This window comes from Armigeres subalbatus, chromosome 1 (genome assembly GCF_024139115.2).
Source record: "Armigeres subalbatus isolate Guangzhou_Male chromosome 1, GZ_Asu_2, whole genome shotgun sequence".
Taxonomy (NCBI): Eukaryota; Metazoa; Arthropoda; class Insecta; order Diptera; family Culicidae; genus Armigeres; species Armigeres subalbatus.
The window spans coordinates 164,677,731-164,702,975 of NC_085139.1; the positions used below are offsets into that span (position 1 = coordinate 164,677,731).

At 39.5% G+C, this 25,245-nt stretch overlaps 1 protein-coding gene and 1 pseudogene across 1 annotated transcript in view; both read right to left on the reverse strand.

The window, feature by feature from the left end:
• The window catches only part of LOC134205479 (cystathionine gamma-lyase-like), a 203,593-nt pseudogene that overhangs the window by 132,560 nt on the left and 45,788 nt on the right, over positions 1-25,245 (reverse strand).
• Positions 1-25,245, reverse strand: part of LOC134205477 (uncharacterized) — a 128,451-nt gene that overhangs the window by 91,645 nt on the left and 11,561 nt on the right. The window lies entirely within an intron of this gene.

Genomic DNA, 25,245 nt, shown 5'->3' on the forward strand with positions numbered 1-25,245 from the left:
AGAGAATGGTGGCTGATGACATCCGCTCCACTACGGTTCCGGGCCGGCGTTTGGAAATACCGTCTTCTTCGCCAACTGGCAATCTCCACCGAAGGGACACTACCACGCTTTTCTTCCCGGCTTTGTCGAGTTCCGCCTTCTTCGCCAACTGGCCAATCCCGCCGAATGGACTCTCACGCGGTAGTGCCCAGCTTTCTCGAGGACCGTCCCTTTCACAACAACCGGTTTTCTCTTCACCGGAACACTTTCCCGGTTCGCCGAGGATTCTGGCAATCACACTCCTTCCAAACTTGTTAGCTTCCAAACTTGTCAACCACTTCTCTTTTCTTTTTTAATATCATTCGGATCGAACACCGTAACCGTCGAGGATCAGACACTTTCTGCCCCCTTTTCGTTTTCCTCTATTCAGCTCTCCCGTTTTCTTCCTTCCTCACTCTCTCCTTCTTCTCTTCTCTCTCTCTTCTCTCCTCCTTCTCTTTCTTATTACCGGAACTGTCATTAAAGGCAAGGATGCCACTCTCGTAGATATATATATAGGTTACAATTTGTTTTTAAGATGTGAGACGTACTCATTCCTATCGCGGACGTAGCAAGGGATATTACACGGAGAATTTTAAATTTAATTACATCGTTACAAAGCTCCTATCCATCAAAGCTAACTATCTATTGCCACTTGACTTCCATAACGTGGGTTTAATTAAATTGGTTCCGATTGGTCGGTAACAGTGTCAATGTTTTTTCAGACTTTTTCAGAAGTCTTTTAATCATAGTCTTGATCATAGTAATGCATCGAGATTTGGCAAGAAGTGTACGTTTGAGAATGGGTAAAACTAAAATAATCAACGATATCTTTTATTGTGCGTTTTATAAATACAGCAATATTCCGTTTTTAACATCCCTTGGTGAATTTTAGAGTAATAAAGTAGGGCAAGTGACAAAAACGGATTTTTTTAAATTTTCGATTTTTTAATTCATTTTACAAATATTAACCAGTTTATGACATGGAATGGCAAAATGCATGAACGGCATCCGTTATTTCCTGCTGAAAATGCTTACCGAATCCTTCACAAGTACTCAGCAGTCATTCATAGTAAGGCACAGGCGATAAAAGTTATTTCATGAAAATTTTTAATTTTTTTTCAATTTGGGTGACTAAATTGTATGAAAAACGTTATAAAATCGGGGCAACACTGTATTCCTTTGTAATTTCATTCTGTGCGGTACGATACAAGATGTTGCTTATCATGTCTCTAATTTCCTTCCAGTTTATTGCTTCTGAATTTTGCAGTTTGCAGATTTGCTTTATGAATTTCTCAAAAAAAATCTTCATGTATTGCTCCAACAATTTGTCCATAAAGAACTCATTGTATGATTCCTCCACGGAGTCCTCCTAAGCCTGACAGTAAGAGGAAATAAGCCTAAAATAAAAGGAGGGGGTGGATGCCAATAAATCGAGAAAAAGCATTTTTCTAGAATTATTGGTTCCCCAGATTAAAAAAAATCTTCAGAACTTTTTCCTCGAGCAGGAGCCAAGGAGTATTAGTCACAATCAACGACTCGATTTGAAGGCTTGGCCATTGCTGAGCAAGTATTGGCCTCGTTTTGAACGACTGGGGAAATGACGAGCTAGTAGCCAACGAGCCCTTCAGTCATCGTTGAGTTACTCGTGGCGGATAAGATATATTTTAGACGTAATTGTAATAAAGGTCTAAGGAGGTCCGTTGCGCCCGCCCCCTAGTGCCCAATATCTAATGTGATACAACCCCGTTGATGGGTCGGTGACGAATGAACCAGTCAACGAAGTCACCTTTCGCTATCTACAGGGGTTGGACAGAAAGATTGGGACGGGCAATATTTAATCAAAATTCAAATGACCATAAATCTCTGAAATATCAGCCGATTTTCTTGGTTCTGCCTGGGTTCGATTGCAAAATTCATTTAGTTTTGGGTCAAATTTATGTTCAGACCGCCGGACATCGGAGATAATTCTGGTTCCTCCCATGTGTGGATTTTAGACTACACCAAAAATATATGCATTCTTTATTCTATTTGGAGCAGGGAAAGCCCGATGGAGTAGAGAAATATCCCTTCCTCAAACGGTTACAAAACATCTTCTTTTATTATCGACTTAATTAATTATCCTGACTAAATATTTACCAACAGGTATTTGTGTTGGGAGCGGCAAGCATTCTGCAAAATTTTTCTTGAAAGTTGGAACGAGAGAGATGAAAGTTGAATTCAGTAGCACATCGATTGAAGACACGTCTCATGCTAGTGAATGGCTCGTTATGCCCATAATTTGTACGAGCACCCTGAAAGAACAGAAAAGAATTAAGCAGAAGCTGACGATAAGGCGCATTTAGGTTCAGAAGCGAATGCAAATGTAAGCAAATTCTTGATTGTAAGAGGTCGAGAATAAATAAAGTCCTGGATACGAGGAGCGTTTGCGCGAGAATGAAATCACTGAACATTTATCAGCATTAAGTACCATACGGTTTATCTCACACCATTCGATGAACACGTCAAGCTGAGTTTGCAAGAAATATGCATTATGAACAATCCAGTAAAGTTTAAAATTGTCGGCAAAGGTAATGTGACCAGCAAGCGTCCTGCGAAACGCGGGACGCCTATCTGGATTGCTGCACTGGGTCGAAAACGAATCTTCCAAAAGTGCATTTCGCATAGATTTGGGCCCAAAAAAATTATAAAAATATTTGTAAGGCAGTATAAATTGAAATGAATTTGTAAAACGAAGTTGAAAAATGCAGCGTCCCGCGAACGTCTGGTCACATTAGGCAAAGGACAACTTTAATGATTTTATAAGATGATGATCATCGTTGACATAAACTAGGAAAATTAACGACCCAAAGTGACTGCCCTGTGTTACACCTGAAGTAGCCATTTCACGATCACATAGATAAGATTCGAGCCAGCAGAGGAAAGGTGCATTGTTATGACCTTTAAATATCATGAAGTTTTAGGCCCATATTCATATACTTAGAAATGTTTGAGATGAAACTGTCGAGTATCCAAATAAATTTCAACTTGCATTTCCAAGGGCACCAATCTCAACAAAACTTGCATTAGCCGAAAATGGAGACGTAGCCTTCTTGATGCCCGGAATAAACGCAGCGCTGACATCGCGTCTGACCATCACCTTCTTATTGGCTTAACAGCGGCTGAAGGAAAGACTCGGACGGCGATTCAACACACACCGACTAGAATATCCAGCTGTGTAGAGATCGTTCATTGAAGAACTTGGAACTGGGGTAGCGCAAGTTCTGGAAGGGGGCAGCGAAGAAGAGCAGTGGACGGCGCAGTACGAAGCTTTTATGTGCAGAGTCCTGCATAACGCAGCTTTGTCTGACCCCATCCGGGTAGTCGCTGGAGTGAGGCAGGGGTGTATTCTATCTCCGCTACTGTTCCTCATCGTAGTCGATGAGATCACGGTGGGTGCGACTGACCGTGTACCAATCCGTGGGCTGCACTGGCAGCCTATTATTATGGAGCATCTAAACAACTTCAATTTGGCTGATGATATTGCTCTACTAGCACAACGGCTCTCTGGTATGCAGAGTAAGCAGAACGATCTAGCCAAACGTTCCTCAACGGCGGGTCTCACCATCAACGTCAACAAGACCAAATCGTTCGATGTAAATACAAACAAACCCTCCAACTTTAAGGTAGCCGGACAAGTAGAAGAGAAGGTCGAATACTTTCAATCTTGGCAGTCTTGGCAGTTAGCGGCGAACGGTGCGACCACCCAGCAAACAATTCTGTTCATATAACTCATATGCAATCCAGTTAAGTAGATAATTCGGTAAAAAAGATCATATAAAATGCATAGATTCCACCTATACGTACAAATTTGGAGGCCATATAAGTATATGCGGAATAAATTTTCTTTTTTATATGATTTCATATGAAGTAAAAAGATCCTTTATACAACTTCGTTTATAACTACATTTATCGTTTTTTATGACTTCGTATGTATCAATTAATAACTCAACATTGCAACATTGAAAACTTAAAAGTACTTATACCTAAAAAATCTTTTTGGCAATATGCTTTTTTCAGCAATATAAGGTAAATTGAACGACTTTGGCAAAAAAAATCACTGATCCATGATGAATTCTTATAAAAGGTTTTTTTTATGTTCTCTTCTAATTATTCTGCATTTAAAAATTTCGAAATAACGGTCATGCCCAGATTCGATTCAAAGATCTTCGAGATGCCAGTCTTCCAACAACCCTCAAAGCCACAAGAACACATACATTGCGCATCGCATTAAAAAGTGTAAATTAGTAACTAAATCTGATTCCATATGAATTCATTTATAATGCTTTTTTATTGCTTCATATATGATTCCAAATAACCTTTATGCAATTTGATTCGGATATTTATTTCATTCTTTATGACTTTTTTCCAATTGTTTCCCAAACTCGCAAGGACTATTGCTTTTTAGCGTGGAACAACTTCGCGCACATTATTGTGCTTTGAATATTTTTTTTATATATCTACATGAAAATTTCTTTTCGGCGGAAAACACATCAATCGTAACTATTCTACTTGATATGTTTGAAGCAGCGCCGTAGCGTGCGGTTGGCCGGGGGGGGGGCGTCGAAATCAAGAATCACCGTATGAGAAATTGATCAACTGTACTAGTTAGGGGACGAAAAATTAGAAATCAACTTTGAAGTCCAAAGATCTAAAGCAGAGATATTTTGAGGAATGTAGAGCCATTCTTCATTTCCACATCAACATGTCATATGGATAGAACTTTGAAGTTTTAACATCTATTCTGGTTTCTCGGGGACTTCCGGAAGCGGTTACAAGGGGCCGGTTTGATAAAAAAAAACAATCCAAAAGTATAATCTTCAAATTGTTATTTGAGTGTAATATCTGTACTGCGTAATCGGATGAGTTCCATTTTGCCCCTATCACCCTATCACAACTTGTACCTACTAGCACAGTGGTGAAAAAACAAAACATTTTTTTAGAATTTGAATTTATAATCAGAGTAACACACTTGTTGTAGACAAGTTTCAGTAACTTATATGCGACCACATTAGAGTTGCTGCAACCAAATCAGCCAAAATTGTGCTACTAGGGAAGAGTTGAAAAGCTTAAAAATACTTGTTTCAACTCTTCAACAACGTTCAAAATGGCAAAGGCCGCAAGTCATCACTGAAAAAGGACGCTTGGTATTAATTAAGGACGAGAATACACCACCGATGAGCTGGAAAACTGCTCGAATTACTGATCTGCACTCCGGCGCTGATGGAATTACGAGGGTGGTTACGCTTAGAACAGCTAACGGGATATACACTCGACCAGTGTCTCTACTCTACTCTACGACCAATATCTCTACTTCCCATCGAAACAACTCGATCTGATTCCACTTCATGCAGCAGCAAACCCAACCCCGATGAATGAATTCTTCAGCATCAACAACCATTCCAGTAAATGACCTAAAATGAAATTGAATTTTTTGGAATGGACTAGGTGAGAACCTGTCCAACTAAACAATTTTCTTCAAACTGGTCTACCGGGTCTTCTTTTTTGTTAAGGTCACTCCTGACAGAATCCAAGTTTCAAAGTGCTCGCGTTTTCGGGGGCACACCACTCGATACGGAAGCAACGCACAACTGTCATTTTTATTTTTTCATGCATGCTGCGACGCAGCAAAACTGAATCAACAAAAATGACAGTTGTCCGCCGCCTCCGTATCGAGTGGTGTGCCCCCGAAAACGTGACTACTTTGAAACTTGGATTCTGTCAGGAGTGACCTTAATTTCAAGCACCATAGCAACAACAGTTCGATGACGTCTACAGGATTGACAGCCTTGCGGTTCATCGACTTCGAAGTGAGAGTGACATCTGATGATCGACAACTTTCAGAAATAGATATTGTACTTCCAGTTGAAAACCAAAGTGAGCTCTCGCGACGATAGAGTTTTCCTTTATTTCTGCATCGCGACTAGTGCGCATCTATGCCATCACCGTGCGCCATCATGTGCACAAGTCGCGACGCAGTTGCGACAAAAGGAAATGGAAGAAAAATTGATTGTCGCGAGAGCTCACTTCGGTTTTCAACTGGAACTACAATATTTCTGAAGGGCCAGCATGTTCGTAATAAACGAAATATTTCATCAACATGCGCCATCTGCTTGTGCCTAAAATTTCGCTAAAATCGATGAGATTCCTCGTTCGACGAACATCGATGGCCGGAGGAAAGAGAAAACGCAAAGTTTTGTGGAGAGCTTTTTCCTCCGGCCATCGATGTTCGTCGAACGAGGAATCTCATCGATTTTAGCGAAGACGACTCACGCATGTTGATGAAATATTTCGTTTATTACGAACAATACTTGTTTTGTAAAGTGTTCAGTACGATTTTTTCCCAAAAAAAACTATCAGATATTGGTACAAAGTTGAATTTTTTCCCGACTACGACAATACCAAATAACTTAAGAATTATATTTTATTTCCCCCTCAATTTACAGAGCCCAATAGTGCCTCTTTAATTCGAATAGGTCCGATGTCGATTTCGGTCATCAACCAATCCACTCAAGAGTAGGGTTTTTCTTGAAGCGACTAGGTTCAATAGCGATTCCAATAATTGATCAACCCACTTCTTAGCTGAATTTAATTGAGCCAACGTCCAATGATGTCTTCAAACCATTGGCATACTTTAGAGTAGACTTTTTCTTGATATCAGTCTAAACAAACAATGTCTAATTTGCTAGTTTTTTTTAAGCTGAAGAAGTCTACTTTTAACTAAATATTTTAACGCTTTACCAGCTCCAATGCTTGTTGGGGTAGATCCGATGGCGATTTGGGCTATTAACAAATCCATTTTAGAGACGGGTAACAAGCAGGGTAATGGTAGGGTGACCATATGAACATTTTCCAAAGGAGGACAATTCCTTCAAATCGTGCCAAAAAGGAGGACATTTGGTTGAAAAAGGAGGACATGTGAAAGAAATTACTAAACCGAAAATTTCCTATATTTCATATTATATTATTTTACTATATATAGTAAAATATTATATTTACTGATTTTTCTGGGTGTCAAGTGAAATACGACATACAAATTTATTAAAATAATAAAAAAGAAAGAACGAACTCACCATCTTTATAGTGAGATTCTATTAAACAAGCTTCAACCTATCTGAATAATGATACACAAATGTTTGGTGTATCAATATGCTGGGCATTTATTTTAGGCAGCAATGCACATATTTTTAGCAAGAAAATCAGAAATACTATTATTTCGGCATCAACATTTTAAAAGGGCGAAACTGCTTTTGTAAACAAGAGCTTCTCACGTATCTGGTGGGCTAATTTGTGCTCACCCACGCAATCCAGCACCATTAAATGAAAGAAGATGATTCGATGCTTCCATCAGTGGTATTAGATTGCGTGGGTGGCTCAAATTAACCCACCAGCGACGTGAGAAGCTTTTATTTACAAAAGCAATTACGCCCTTTTGAAGTGTTGGTGCCGATTTTTCGAATGACTTAACCATCGCATACATCGCAACGTTGAGCAATAAACAACTCAAGACAAAATTTTCAAAACGACTTATCTGCTTTTGTAAACAAAGATTCAAACGACCTGATTGTATATTACTTAAGACACCCAAAAGACCAGCGGAGATTATTCCTTGAATACCAACAAGTTCATGGAATGTGAATGCACCTAATGCTCGGCGTACATCAAGACCACGATGCTTACAATAGTTGTTCGTAGAAATTCAAATATGTTTTCAGGCTGGATAAAACTTCGGAGATTTTCATGACGATTTTGATGATTTGCGAGGTATTATAAACAAATTTTGGAACTTTATGTTTGATTAGAGAACATCGTTGACTAGAGAATATATTTTTGCATCCATCTTTGCAATGGGGTCATAAGTTTGAGTCCCATGTTTCCTCCAACACATTTTATCAAGCTCTTTTAGTGGAATGTCTTTACCTGTAATGGGACCGTTGTTATAATTAAATGGAAAAGTACTTAACTCGACTTATGACAGGTGACCATTTTTAGATTTCTTTAGACTTATTTTGAGGACACGTACCATGTGTTTCGATCGAAATAAGATTTAATCATTCAATGTACATATGGTTTCTTGCAGCACACCTTGAGAAGCATTTGAATCATTTCATTCATAGCCCATTATTCACAATTTCGTGAAATTATCAAACTATTATTTCAAAACAATTCAAAACATCTTCTAATACACTCATCTAATGTTTGGTATATTAACATTGATTTGGAAAAGGTTCCAAGTAGGAAAGGAATCAAACGTAAGTGAATATTTACAACCGTATGTTTTATTTGCGAATGGATCTTTGTTGTAATATTTTCTTCAGCGATAACAAGAAAAAAAACTCTCCAGAAATTAATGTCTAGCATTTTTAACTGTTTCCTCAAAATGTACAAAAAGGAGGACATTTCAGCCCAAAAGGAGGACATCCAATTTTTATCGAAAAAGGAGGACATGTCCTCCTTTAGGATACCATATGGTCACCCTAGGTAATGGTGATTCCTTTCATCGGTCTACTTACGTCAGAGTTGGATATGTTTGACGTAACTAAGTCCAGTAATATTCCTTCAAATCACCGACCGGCTTTAAATTTTTATTGATCCGAATAGGGCCGATGGTGATTCCGGCCAAAGGGGTTTTCGTGATCCAACTAGCTCAGACAACGACTCTTACCATTGACCATCTCACTTCAGAGTAGGATTTTATTTACCCAACTAGGTCTAGTTTTGTGTGGCTCACAAAAAAATAGATTTTCATTTTGATTTGCGTAATTTTTTTCTATCCTTCGAAAATTAATTTAAATATTTAGAGTTTTTTTAGGAATGTTATGGATATTTAGCAATCCATACTGCTTTGACCATACAGAAGGATTTCAGAAATAATTGAAAAATTATTTATAAAGTCCATTGCGATCAATTTTTTTGATTTTGATCCCCGCCACTCTTCTCAAATCACTCTTCATGGCTCTGCTAAGGACCCAGAATATTTTGTGAATAGTAAAAAAAATCCAACATTCTTAGGAGGATTTCCTGCAGTCAATCAAATTCAAATTGTTATCCAAATTTAAAACATTGAATATTTTTTTCCTTAGTAGAAAAGGGGCGCCCAATGAATGTTTTGCCAAGGGCGCCGGAATTCCACGCTACGGCTCTGGTTTGAAGTTAATGATATAATTTAAAATGATTCGAAATAACCTCATTTGCTGGGCAAGATTGACATAGGAGCACGGATCAGGGAGACTAGGCCCGCTTTTGCGAGTTTACTCAAACGTAAAATCTGTGTTGTTATACGCCAGTTACTTGGTTACTTGGCAGAGATTACGCAGAAACTGCAAGTACCTATTCATCAACCGATGCCTAAGTTTTATAATTCAGGCCTGGTGGCCTCACAATTGGATCTGAATGCTGAGCTCCATCGACGATGCTATCAAAAACCGATATTGACAGAAATTCGAGAGCATAAATGGAGGTGGGTTGGCAACACATTACGAAAAAGCGAAGACGAAATCTGCATGCAAGCGCTGGAATCCAGCAGGACATCGCAGCAGAGGCAGACCCCGGGGCTCAACAAGGAAATGAAGGAAGTAGACAGGAATTTGGTCAAACAGCCCAGGTCAGGGCTAAAGTGAGCAGCCGCCCAGGATGGAGATCTTTTACGTTGACCCTATGTACCCCTAGGGGCAGGGACTGAACTTATCATTTCATTATCATTTAGTATTCAGCCAATAACTCATTCCAGAGGCGGAATTCCAAAAAGTGTTATGTGACGGACTTTTAGCGCTATTTTCCCTCTATAATTTTGTTTAAGGGTACATTGCTCTATGTCTGATATTTACAGCGTAAAACGCTTAAACCATTTAACATACTAAATGACAATAACACTTATTATCATTTAGTATACTAAGTGATACTAGCGTTCCACGCTGTAAATATTAGACATAGAGCAATGTACCCTTAGACAAAGACATTTTTGTATTAAAACCTTGCAGAATTGTATATGCCAAGATTTTACAAATAATGCAAGACAACATTTTCAAAACGATTTATCTGCTTTTGTAAACACAGATTCAAACGACGATTTGACGAATCTGATAACTCTCCCACGCAAATAGGCAGGTGAAGGTTTCCACTACCTGTTGTAGGTGTTGGTTTGTGTAGGAGAGCTATCAGATTAGTTAAATCGTCGTTTGAATCTTTGTTCACAAAAGCAGATAAGTTGTTTTGAAAATTTTGTCTTGAATTGTAAGATTTGTGTTTTCGATGTAGCCTTTCGGCACACAACGCGTACGAGAAAGACAGAAAATACGAATTCATAAATTAAAGGACATAAAAAGCTTCCAATTATTCAGTGATAATAATTTTAAAATTAAAAAATCACTTAAATAAAGATTAACAAAAAAAACTTCCAATTATAAACTGTGGAAATATTAATTAGATCATTAAGGTAAAAGTTCGGTAAAGTTCAAGGAAGATCTCAGATCCATAAAAAAGAAGAGCAACCTTTTTTCAACAAATTTATTCGAAAACCTTGGCAATCTCGAAATTAACACTTGAACTTGGATTTAATTAGCATGCATCTTTTCAGTCTCGCGAATTATTAGCAAAAAAAAATGAACACGCTTAGTATGAGTTAATTTGATTTCGATTGAAGCGTGGCAATAGTTCAAACTGGGTTGAATCCGAGAAAAAAGATTTGGATTCCTCGTCACGGTCGGCATCACGGTTTTGATCTTGTTCCATTGTGTTTTAATCGCCACCCTGCGAAATTGAGCAGACGCTTGCCTAAAGGGTTTCGATTATGGTGAAAATAATTGGATCTTCAAGCGGTCTTTTACAGCTGGATGGATGGAAAAACAATCCAACTGTGACTAAAATAATAATAACAAAGGTTTCTTGTCTTTGGTTTCTCTCCAATGTACCCAGTCGCGACTGCGACTGCGCAGTCGTCATTCATCGACGCGTGTCTCGTGATATCTGCTACGGATTGCATCTGGCAATCACGGGTAAGTGAAACCTCCTAAACACGACCGAAATTGCACAATTTGGCCTTCAAAACACGCTTGGCCTGCAGAGCACAGCAGCTGCCTCTCCCCAGTCAGTGGCATTTTCTTAGCAGCGTGCAGTGGATGAACTTCAACTTTCGATTTCAACACGAAGTGGATGATGAATGAAAATATTACCAAAAATATCTTTGCTTTGGGTTTTTTCTTGCTACTATCATTGAACGGGAGTCAAACCAGTTTTTGTTAACTTTTATTTTATGCCTTAAGTAGCCGCCACCGATGACTATTTAAACACTTTCTGATTTTGGATCTCATGATCATTTTTTTGTGTTTGCAGATTGTATGAACCAATAGCAAAGATTTATTCAATAACCCAAGGTAATCCTTGGTTTATTACATCTTTATCTCAAAGCTCCTATATTTATCACATCAAAAACTCAAAGGTGCAGCCCAATCGGGTTGTACGCAAAGGTGACGTTGAACTACGTGGAAGTACTGGTGGTTTTCGTGATTGTCTGCTGAGATTCAATGAGTTGAAAACAGGCCAAGTTCCAGTTGGAATGTAGTGCTATGGAAGAAGAAGCTTGCGATGCACTTAAGAGTTTGACTGATTCACCAAAACCGATTGCTAAACTGTTAGCAAGTGTTCAGTAGTAAATAATCATACATAAATATTGTAACTCACTGGAGTCAGCTTTTACGCGGTGGATATGGGCCGCGTAAATTAAAACAACGTAAAAAACCGCATAAATTCCAAAATATGTCTAAATGAATCGCGTTAATCCCGAAATTCTAGTGAAAAAAATTGCATAAGAAGCGATTCGTGTAAAAATAAAACGCGTAAAAAACGACTTCAGTGTACATCGGGAAAGAAGCGTTGACTCTTCTTTGATCGGATGGTCCAAGAAAATTGAAAATCCATCGAGAAACGGCTGAGATATTAACGATCAAAGTCTATCATATTTTCGTGACGTTTTTCGATTTTTTGCAAACGTAAAGTGTACCCCAATATAGAAAAGACAGACGTAGTTCTACGTCAAGAAATTGATTAGGTTTGTTGCTCTTTTCTTCGTCGCCCAGCGAGACAAGAATGTTTCCATCTCGATAACACCCTAGGATGAACCAAGAATCGAACTCGCCATATCCGGATTAGCAATCCTGTGCCTTTGCTCGCAAGGTCAACTGAAGACCAATGAATATTGCAAAATTGTCAAGGAAGTTGGAGCTTTTTTTTCCTTCATATTTAGATGGAAAATGAAAGTATTCATGATTAAGGATCGTTAAGACAAACATTTAAAATAAGACAAATGAAACAACTTTTTGCTACCAACATCATTCTTGAAGCCATTGGTGTTCTGTTTCTTTAAAAAAATAATCGGAAGATCGTAATGGCATTCATCTGTGGAGCTCCACAACCAGCATAGCTACATGAATATTGGCCTCTAAAATCATTTCTCGCGGAACAATCCACCGACAAGCGAATGCACATCAAACAGCGTATTCCATTAACCTTTCGCTGAGAACCTTTATTCTTCTTGCCGCGTTTATGCAACATACAACTCCATAAGAAATATTTCTTTTCTTTACTAGCACTAGGGGTTGAGGTCACGCTATACAAATGTAAGCTGCTTTGCCATTCGAACTCATGTCTTACGAAACTACAGTTGAAAGGGCGAACGGCACTCTTTACTTGCAGGCATATGTTTGAATGCGCAAAACACGTTGCGCATCTCAAACTGCCTATTATCTGCGATAAATCGTCTTGATCGAGCGTATCATTTGAAAATAGATTTGTATTTTTTTCACTGTCCACTTTCTGTTTTTTTTTTGAAATCAGACTTACGTGCAAAATCGTAAAATAGTTAAGAGTGATTCAGTAGTCGGTTTCGAAATATGGACCTTTCGCTCATAAACTCTTTTCAATTATCTGAAGTAATCTCTGAAAAGATCGCTAGAAAAACTACTTACATTCTCAGATAAAAAACGCCGCGAAGCTGTGAGCAATTATCGTTCAGAGTGCATCTTACAATTCATTTACCGCATTTTCACCTACATGTGTGAACGAAACACGCACCATTTGGCATCTGGATAATCCCTGCTCTATCATTCCGTCTAATGTGCGATAGGGCGAGAAAAAACAAGCTTTTGTTCTATGATACTTTTTGGGTTTCGTTATTTAACCAAATACAACCGGACCAAAATGCAAAAAAGAATAAATTGCGATTATCGATTCAAAATTTGAAAGGAAAATACAGAAGAATTGTGTTGGAATCCAGACGAATAGATACAGCTTCTCAAAGCAAAAAAAAACCTCACCCTAGTACGCGAAACCCTTAATTGAAAGCGAAACCTCTTGAACTCCACTTCACGTGGAGAGCACCTGAAAGATGAAAATGAAATCTTCGAGCTTAGCTCTCGGTTCTCATCAGCAGCCAGCGTTCCGCGCACAGATCTCCAAACTCCACGCACAACCCCGGCCGGCTGATTGCGCATTTAGGCGCACACTTGGAAGCCGCCTCTTAGTTATTACGATCTTTTAGCCACCCTGCTTTTGCATCGGTGCATAATAACGATGCATACAGGAAAAAGATACATGTGAGTTTGTCCGGTTATTACTATTATTACGCATACCGGAGGAATGCTGGTGCTAATAATGGTCCTAACAAGATTAATTCAGTGCAGTGAGAAAACACCTCCGAGCCACCAACTGAGGAAAAAAATGTAGATCAAAAGCGGAAGGAAATGATTAATTTCCTAGTTATTTACTCGAAATATTTTGAAACAAGCCTTTGAAATATTGCAAGGTCGTTTTGCACAAAAGATATTTTAGTTACTAGATAAAGATTGTCGCTTCGGTTCCCTTTGTTCTGCTGTCCGAAACATGTGTGGTACATACCTGTCAAATCGTATGGATTTTCCTTCTTTGACATTTAGCTCCCCTACCCTCACCAGCAAAAGATGTTCCGGACAGCGACGACAGCGACAATCTTTATCTAGTAACTAAAATATCTTTTTTTGCACGCGATTGAATTCCGTTTGCTTCTCAGTCCATATGGAATTTCACACCTTTTGATATTCAAACTTTTTTATATTTTGTGTCTTATTGTTTTATTAAAACAGGGGTTTGTAATAGGCTCTAGAATCGGACTTGATTAATTAAAATATATATTGTTGACTAAATGTTTAATTTTTATTTCTATTGAGGATGGTAGTAAAGATCTTAAGCTTCACTACTCAGCATGCAAACATGTGAGGGTTTAAGGGAAAAACAGTAGGCCAGGTTTTCCTGGTAGCAATTATTCGATAAGAATAAACCTAAATTATCCGAAAAAAAATAATAATTCTTAAGAAATTAAAATGAAACCATACATTCCAAAGCTAATTTGTATGGTTGAGGTATGGTATCATGATTTTTTTTACTGTCATTCAGGATGTATTTCTTCTCCCTTTTTTCTTCAACTGCTCTACATTCCAACATTCGTGCAACTATCCACGGTGGAACGCCGAGCTTCGACACCGGCGTAACGTTCTTCGAAAAGCTCGCCGACGTTTTCTTCGACACCGTTCTGATGAAAACAAGACAGTTCTTCGAATGCTTGAAGCAGAATATGACGATTGGTTGTCCTCCTCTTTCCGTGATTATCTTTTTCGAGTTGAAGATGCGGTCAAATCAGATCCTCCTTGTTTTGTCGTCACATCCGTAGTAGGCAGAAAAACAAACAACATATGCCGCCGGATATGTCTTTCGGTGACGAAACTAGCATAGACGAGTCCGACTCTGCCTAACCCTTCACAAAATTCTTCAAGACTGTCTACAACACTGACTCTCCACGAACTCTTCCGGAGCAATTAAACATGCTTCCATCCTACGACATTAACCTTCCATACCCATCATTCACCGTAGCAGACGTTGTTAGATCATTGAACTCTGTCGATGCTTCCAAAGGTCCGGTATCAGACAAACTACCTCCCGTATTCATTCAACGATGAGAAGATGCTCTCGGAGCTCCTGTATGCTTGTTATACAATCTCTCCTTGCCGAAATGTGTTTTTCCGGATATGTGGATGGTGGCAGCAGTTACTCCTATACACAAAGCCGGAAACATTCCCATTTCCCATTTCCATTCTGTGTGGCCTTGCCAAGGTGATTGCGCTTTTGATCCACGATATGACGAACTCCGTTGCAAGACCTATAATTTCGCAATACCAACACGAATTTGTAAAAAAAAACCGTTCGACCACAACTAACTTAATGGTGTATACTAGCACGCTCAACTCCTGCTTGGACAAACGTTGCCAGGTCGACAGTGTTTACGTGGATTTCTCCAAAGATTTTGACAAAGTGCCTCGCGATTTGGCCAGCATGGCTTCTCAACTGGTTGCGCTCCTATTTATTTGGAATAAACTCATGTCCACTGGAAGTCACCTCGGGCATCTGATTTTCATACTGTTTGTCAACGACCTGAGCGTAATAATGGACAGCAAGCTAAACTTCAACGAACATATTACCACGACAACCGCAAAGGCTTTCGCTGTACTCGGCTTCATTCGTCGCAATGCATCCGAGTTTCGTGACGTGTACGCGCAGAAGGTACTGTACTGTTCGCTTGTTCGAAGTATTCTATAATATGGTGTGCAAGTCTGGGCAGTGCCCAGTGGGCATCATACCAAGAAACGCACATCACTAGAATTGAAAGAGTTCAACGTTGCTTCCTCCGTTTCGCTTTACGACGACTACCGTGGAATCCAATAAGGTTGCCCCCGTACGAAAACCGGATCCAGCTAATACGATTGGAGTCTCTACGAGAACGACGCATATTTCTACAAACAATGTTCGCCTTTGACATAATCAGCAACCGGATAGACTGTCCGGATCTTCTACAGCAGGTGAATATTTTTGTTCCTGCTCGCCGCTCTCGCCAGCGTTTGCTGTTTTATTCGGACAAAACAACCCGCTTGAGATATGTTTTGCGCTTCTCAACGGTGTTGAAGGCTTTGATTTCAATGTGAGTAGAGTTTATTTTAAATGTTTGTTATTAGGACAACTAGATATGTAAGTTTTAATCAGTCTGTACAGGCATAGCTGAAGACAAAGTGAAATAAATAAATGCACGCGCGCCAAAATTCATATCTCAGCCGCCTTTAATAACATACGCACGTTTTTCATGGCAATCAAACTCCCAATAATTCAGCCAGAAACTATATAAATGTTCATTTAATCATCGTATAATGTTCTGTTCAATTTGTTCGAGAATCCGATAATGAAAGAATACGGACTGATTTTACGGCGACGACTCTTAGCGCGAAACAACGGACACGAATAAAAACATGGAACGTTTTAACCCTAGCCCAGCAGGGTAAATTGGCCCAACTTGCCAATGAGGCACGCCGCATGAAGCTTGAGATCCTGGGACTGAGTGAAGTCCGTTGGCCAAACTTTGGAGAACACAGAACGCCATCGGAATAAGTTCTGCTATACTCTGGTTTACGAGGTGAACACGCTTCCTTGCATCGCGGAGTTGGCTTCCTACTAAGCGCTCAGGCACACTCTGCGCTTATGAAGTTCACAAAGTCAGAAAATCAAATCGACCACATCTGCATCAGCCGAAAATGGAAACGGAGCCTTCTTGATGTACGGAATAAACGTAGTGCAGATATTGCGTCTGATCATCACCTCCTCATCGGCGAAATACGCCTGCGCATTGCGCGGATTCGTCGGCAGGAGGAAAGAGTTGGACGACGATTCAACACACGCCGACTGGAAGATGCCACGGTGAAACGGTCCTTCGTTGAAGAACTGGAGACGCGTGCTGCAGATATTCCGGAAGGTGGCAGCGTGGAAGACCAATGAACCGCCATCAAGAATGCCTTCATCGCCACCAGCGAGAACAATCTGGGCGAACTACGCACCCAGAGAAAACAATGGATCACCGATGAGACCTGGAGGAAGATAGAGGAGCGAAGAGAAGCCAAAGCCGCGATAGAGCGATCGAAAACCAGAGGAGCCAAAGTCTTAGCCCGTCAACGATACGCGGCTCTTGAGAAGGAAGTAAAACGCTCATACCGACGGGAAAAGCGAGCGTGGGCAGACTCTCTGGCCGATGAAGGAGAGAGAGCCGCCGCAACCGGGGACATTCGCCTCCTCTATGATATCTCACGACGCTTAAGCGGGGCGAAGATGAATGCAACGATACCTGTGAAAGGCCTTTATCATCACACACCTGACGGAAAAGGAAGTGAACAAAAAGGAATGTGAATGGGAGAACAAAGGGAAAGTTTGGAAAAGGGCCCTTGAAGAGGGCATACAACGTATAAGCGTACAAGAGCTTATAGCTCCTTTCCACAACGGGTTATGAACAACAAAATGCTCTGAAGGTTCAGGTTTCTGAAGTCAATTTCACTAAGTAAGTGTTTACCAAATATTTGGAAACACAGCTACATATCAGATGATAAGAAGTTCCATAATCGGATTCACAACTATCACAAACAGATGATTCAACGCGTTGAATATTTGCCATGTGATAGTTCAGTCGGCAGTGACCTTTCAAGGCCTTGACTGAGACACTGCAGTTCTGTACATTGTTTATTGTTTATTGTTTGCTTTTAAATTCATCTGACAGAACATTGTCCTAATAAATACAATCTTTTTAATGAATTCGTCGGATGAAAGTTACCAATGGAAGTCGAAGTCAGCGTGCATACACCGTGTTGAAGGATGCAGCCATTGCACGGATCGGTTCATGTGAGCCGTATTGTATATTGCGGGTTTCAAGGGAGAGAAAATTCCGTGGTCTCATTATCCGTTCCGGTGCGTAGATATTGAACTGGCGCAGAATTTCTGAATCCGGTCAATAATTTAGCAGTAAAAGTTATTTGTGCGATTCGACGTCGGTTTTCCAGAGTGTCAATTCCTATAAGTCTGCATCGATTCGCATATGGGGGTAGATTCATGGGATCGCGCCAAGGTAAGTGTCACAAGACACGACGGACGAATTTCTTCTGTACGGACTCAATTCTGTCGATCCAGTATGCCTTATAGGGGCACCAGACGATACAACAATACTCTAGTTGAGATCGTAAAGCGATCGCTCGTAAACAAAATGGATCTCGAAAGTCATTCGCAATTTTGAAGATGAAACCGAGCGTACGGTTGGCCATCATTAATATTTCATTGTAGTGAGGCTTGAAAGAAAGCCCCTGATCGGTAAAAGCACTCCCAAATCTTTAATGCTGTCCACTGGTTCCAAAAGAATCTCGGCCATGCTGTATTCAAACACTACTGGATGCATCTTACGGTGAAATGAAATTGATTTGAATTTTGAAATACTAAGCGTCAGATTGTTAGTGATACACCAAAGCTCGAATTTGGTTACAAGCTCCTGCAGTTGCACACAATCTCCAATGCTGTTGATTACCATCAGAGAACTCAATAAGATTAGTTGACGTTGACCTCTTGGAGTAAAATCCGTGCTGGGATGTCGTGAAGCAGTTTTTACAGCTTGCAAACAAAGCTTCGTAAATAATAATTTCGAATATTTTTGAGCAGCTCTTCAGAGACGTTATACCTCTATAATTCTCAACGTTCGATTTGTCACCTTTTTTAAGAACTGGGAACATGTTCGAAAATTTCCATTGTGTAGGGTACCGGCTTTGTCGTAGTGATAAATTAAATAGTAACGTAAGAGGTGTCAATAAGTGAAGGAATACCATCGGGTCCAAAAGCTGCAGATGATTTCAGCTTTCTTATTGTAGATCCAACATCTTGCTCGTTAATCCGGAAGCAGCGAAAGTCGAAGACGTTCTCTGGCGTTTGTTAGGTGGCATTTTCGATTTGACTATTAGTCGCAACATGGCTGTTGAACGCGTGGTTGAAATAAGATGCAAAACAATTCGCATTTATCCTCGTATGACTGAGCTCAACGTTCTTCAAAGTGCATCAATGATGGAAGACCACTCTCCTTCCTCTTCGAATCAACAAACGACCAGAATCGTTTCGGATTTTGGCGTAGGTCAAGAACAGGCGTAGGACAAGAATCGATTCTACAGTCGGTAGTCATTGCTGCAGCGGGTGAAATGTTGCTTCGTGTAGGCGTTACGATGATTAGAATATTGTCTTAAAGCTGCTGCCCTTAGCCTCTTTAGACTGCGTAGACGACAATTCGACCATGGAGGTTTAGGTGCAAGTCGTTTCAGAAGCACATGAGTTTGAAAAATTCTGTTGATAGTGTCACCGAAGTATTCAACACCCTCGTCAATACTTTGTGCAGTCTCAATCGGTGACCAGTCAATCTGGGAGAACTCTACCTGAAGTGCTTCAAAGTCGGATCGTCGGGAATTGTATAAGGGAGCAACGGGAGACTCATCATATTCGATTGGCGTAGGTAGCATCAGTAATAAATCAAGCGCTGGGTGATCGGCGTCAAGATTTACCAGTGGATCGATAGATTTTCGTACTGCACAGCAATCGAAAGCAGGTTCATTGTCAAAGACTAAGTCCAGATCAATGTTATGGATTTTACACAGGTTCGGGCGAGAGAGCGCAAACGTGTTTGTGAAATGTCGGAATCAGTAACGAATCAATCAGAATCAGAATCAATAACGACGGCGGTGGCTCGGGTGCCGGAAACAAAAGAACGGTGACGTCAAACTCACACCTCATGAATAAAAAATTGGTGTGAGTTTGCCGTCAGCAATCAGCTGATCAGAAATGTTTACACTTTTTCAGCTGCTAATACAAACAAAAGGCACGCTCAACCGGACCTGTTTAAAGTAAATGGCATTGAGTCCAGATAACGCCTATTTTGGTCTGGCACCATGTTAAATAAGCTGTGCTAATTCGTTAAAACGATCAATGTGCTGGCAGAGGCAAAAAGTATTAAATTGGAGGCAGTCCATCATCTGATATTTCCCACAACAGTCGTGTTTGATTGTAGTCACCAAACTGAAAAAGAATATCGTTGGGTTTAGACAGATTAGCTAAATAGCTTGCTACTACTGGAGATGGCTCCCGGATGTACAATTTTGTTTGATGACATGAATCCAGACTACTCCAATACCATTTGTGCTCAGTGAAAGCCCAAGAGTTGATCAAAAGCTTCACCCAACACTTGGATATTGGAATAGCTGGCTCAGGACCAATAAAGTCATGTGATGCTCCATTACGAGCTAACTCATCAGCCAATTCATTTCCAGCTATTGAAGAATGGCCAGGTACCTATATAAGATGTAAAATATTAACTGAATTCAGTTTCTAAATTTAAGTTCGACATGCGATTATTGACCTTGAGTTGGCCGAAGCGATAGCTTTAACCTTTCTGTCCCCGACGACTGTTTTTAAGGGCTTTCAAAAATCTAAACTGCTGTAAAAACCGCATTTCTTGACCGATTCTTTCGCAACAAATTTCATTCCATCCGGATGGATTTTAAACTAGTTTCGAGGCTATCCACGGTACGGTTGCAGAATTATTCCAGATTCCGTTGGGGTCAGTTGTCCCCGGAATAAATTTAAGTCAAAACAGGTCGAGCGACACCTCAAACTTCATAATTTCACAAAGAAATGACGGGAATAATATTTTTATGGTTCCTGGTCCACTCGGATTCAATCAATCTGGCTAGTACATCAGTCATAATCCGGGAACTCACGGAATGGCCATTTTCTAAATCGATTCAAAATAGGTCTTGAGATACTTCAAACTTCATGATTTTGCAAAGCAATGATGGGAATAATATGTTTAGAGTTCCTGGCGCACTCTTATTCAATCTGGCCACATCGGTCATAATCCGGGGACCAACGGAATGGCCATTTTATAAATCGATTCAAAATAGGTCGTGCGACACCTCAAACTTGGATTCAATCCGGCCACGTCGGTCACAATCCGGGGACCAACGGAATGGCCATTTTATAAATCGATTCAAAATAGGTCGTGTGACACCTCAAACTTCATGATTTCATAAAGCAATGATGGGAATGATATTTTCAGAGTTTCTGGCCCACTCGGATGCAATCTGGCCACGTCGGTCATAATCCGGGGACCGACGGAATGGGCATTTTCATTTTTTTTTTTGTTTTAAATACGTCGTGCAACACTTGAAACTTCATGATTTTACAAAGCAATGATGGGAATGATATTTTTAGGGTTGCTGAACCACTCAGATTTAATTTGACCACGTCGATCACAATCCGTGGACCTATGGAATGGCCATTTTCTAAATGGATTCAAAATAAGTCGTGCGACACTTCAAACTTCATGATTTTACAAAGCAATAATGGGAATGATATTTTTAGGGTTGCTGAACAACTCGGATTCAATCTGACCACATCGGTTACAATCCGGGGACCTATGAAATGGCCATTTAATTAAATTGATTCAAAATAGGTCGTGCGGCACCTCAAATTTCATAATTCTACAAAACAATTATGGGAATGATATTTTTAGGGTTCCTGGTTCACTGGGTTCATTGAATTCGGCACATTCCGGGGACCTACGGAATGGCCACTTTCAAAAAAGGTCGTGCGACATCTCAAACTTCATGATTTCACAAAGCAATGATAAAAGGGGAGTTCTCATGGTTCCCAGGCCGCTCGGAATAAACCCGACCACACCTGTCAAATTCCAGAGGAAATAATTGAATAAATTTGCAAACGCAAAGCAAACTTTTAATCATTCTACAAATGTTGTGATTTAATCTAGTATATACATGTTATTTGTATTCTTCATAACTAATTAAAATTTCTTTTGTATAGTAACACAAAATATGAATTATTATGATTTGATAAAAACAGTTTATGGCTGAGAATCACTCGAAATAAATCCTGGCGCATTTGCTACGCTCCGAAGGACCAAAAAACTGCTTCTTCGTTCTACATTTCAACTGGAACTTGGTCTTCTTTTCAACTTAGTATTTCATTAGCATTTCCTCAATTATTAATTGAAAACTTTTCTATGCCAGCCATTGCATGAGTATGTATCTTGTGTGGCAAGTACAATGGATACACTATGCCTAGTATGTTCAGAATGTTTCTTATCCGGATTGGCAATCCTACGCCTTCGCTCGCATGGCTAACTGGAGTCATACAAACTACACATTTTTGAAATAAAATTTATTTGTGAATAAAATTTTGTGATTTTTTTCGAAAGTAAAAACAAATAATGTGAAACATTATTATTTTTTTCCTTTTCGTAGTTGTATAGTGCAAAGTGTGTACACATTTGATACCATTGTTAACTTTGACGTTGAATTTATCTTCAAACCTATATACACATGCAATTATAATGTAAATTATTAGGTCACATTACATTTTTGTCCGGGCACACATTCTTATTCATGTATTCATCTGTTCGTTCATGGCATGTTTCATTAAAGACAGTCACATATAACGTTTATACCGATGTATATCAATAGACGTTTGTGTTCCTGTATTTATAAATACTAGAGCCTTTTTGTTTATTCTAGTTTTATTTTGAATGACAATATGTGTGTTTTCAATGCTTTGTTGATAGATGATAAATTTTATTTCCACAATACGGAAGTGCATGGTCATTTGTCGTAATAAACGTAATGGTAATAAATATTTTATTTTTTTTACTATCATGATTTTATTTGTATTGTTCATTTTTTTATTACATGATACTAGTAACATTAAAAACAGTAACAATAAAATTAGGTCGTCTGGATTGTGGCCGAGGTGACCAGATTGAATAGAAGTGGCCTAGGAACTACAAAAACATAACTTTCATCATTGCTTAATAAAATCATGAAAATTGAGACGACACACGTCATATTTTGTATCAATTTAGGAAATGTACATTCCGTAGGTCATCCGGAACTCTAAACATTGTCTGTCCATTATTGCTTTGTGGAATCGTGAGGTTTGAAGGGTCACACGACTTATTTTCAGTCAATTTACAAAATGGCCATTCCGTAGGTCCCCTGATTGTGGCCGGGTTGAGCCGAGTGGGCCAGGAACCCTAAAAATATCATTACCATCATTGCTTTGTAAAATCATGAAGCTTGAAGTGTCGCACGACCTATTTTGAATCAATTTAAAAAATGGCCATATCGTAGGTCCCCAGATAGTGACCGATGTGGCCGGATTGAATCCGAGTGGGCCAGGAACCCTGAAAATATCATTCCCATCTTTGCTTTGTGGAATCATGAAGTTTGATGTGTCGCACAACCTGTTTCGACTTAAATTTGTAAATGGCCACTTCTTCCGGGGACAACTGACCCCAACGGAATCTGGAATAATTCTGGAACCGCACTGTGGAAGAGCAAGAAATAAGGTTTTAACAGCAGTTTAGATTTTTGAAAGCCCTTAAAAACAGACGTTGGGGACGGAAAGGTTAAATCGGGAAAAACTCCGGTGGCCAATCCTGGAAATCTAATAATTATGGCGCTGGCGCTTTAATCCAAATTCAAATGAGCAATCGCTCACTTCAAGCAATTTATTATTTATCCTCGTGATAGATGAACAATTGAACATCTTATCTAAACCATCAGGTAATGAAAAGCTAATACAAAAATGAAAATATTCGTGCCAATTAGTAAAATTGAAGTAGCATATGTTACATCACTTTCCATGGTAAATCCCGAACTATGTTTCTGATTACCCCAGTCAACTAATACAACTTCCGTCCCGTGGTAATTGTGGAGATGTAGAAGTATTGTCAGTCTCTAGTAGCAATAAAAACCACACATTTCATTGCCCAACTGACTGTAAGTACTTGGCCGACGCCGCTATTGATCAACTAAATCTGCTGAAACGAACACTTCGAGAATAGTTGGTAAATCCCAACCTCTATGCACTTGGATCGTAGTGCTTTTTCGTCTTTTCGTCATAGTCTCGAAAACCAATAAAAGAGACACTTATTTTTGCCAAACTCATCCGTACCAAATCGTAAGCTCAGGAGAAAGGTTCTGCTATAGTGGAGTTCTAGCATATGGACGTTGCTTTCGTTGGTTTTAGCCCCTACGACGACGACAACGATGGACGGAAATACTTACCATGTCCTTACTCAGAATACGACAACAAAAAAATTGTAAAAAAAACACGCTCCCTTGAATGAGTTCCTAGATTTGAACACTTTTACATATATTCCGGATCTTAAAGAGGACCTCCGGTGGCCACGCAGGTCCGTGAGAGTCAGAATGATTGCTTGCTCAGAGTTTAACAAAGAGTTTCGATTGAAGAAATGGCAATCTTCTAGTTTGAGTTCCATAAATTGACTACTTTTACGGATGTTCAGAATTATCCAATTTTTACGGATATCAGAGTACGATAATAAAGAACTTTGAAATATCCGTGCTCTTATATGATGATTTCATTAGTTAATCACTTCCACGGATGTTCCATATCTTTCGAAGCACCTCTGGTGGCCACTCAGGTTTATCAAAATGGGGCACGACAGTCTTTGTTACTCAGAGTACAATAATGAAAAGCTTCGACAATTCCGTGCTCATATGTGATGAGTTTGACCACTATGACGAAAAGTTAGGCCAATTTGAATTCCGACAACAGTTTCTCTAACCCCTGAAGGTTCTAAGTGGGTAGTAAAAATGCAATGGAAGATGCACTGTTTTTCAATTCAAAAACTCTCACATATGATTTAACAAACAATTAATTTGCCGTGAAGTTTCATAACATAAGTGCCAGGTGATCCAAATTTGATGGAAAGTGAATTAAGGCCACAAGTTTTAATTTCACGCTTATATTAATGGGAGGGTGTAACTAATGATCCAATGTGTAATGTTCGCTCATTTACTTTATGCATGGCCCAGTTAGTGATGTAGCACACACGCTCGAAGCTGTAATGTAACATGAGCTGTAGCGAACAGTTTTGAGATCTGTCCAGAGCGAATCTTTCGGGGTGTTCACTCGAGAATGCAAGCAGTTGCGAAACTCTTGAGGTAAAAGCAGTCGGTATATTGGTTGCATAGAGAGTTTGGCAGCAAAATAAAATTTCCATAAACAATTACAAATTTTCCATAAAACATTAGGAAATGGCCATTAAAGAAATCAGGGTATAAGTAATAAATAAATATAAAATTTTCATAAATAATGCAAAATTTCCACAGAACAAAAGTAAATGATACTTTTATTATTCTTCTTAAGGAAGTTACCTGTTTGAAGCACTCAAATTCCGAATTAATGAAATAGGCTTTCAAACATACATGAGATGAAGGCAAACCCCAA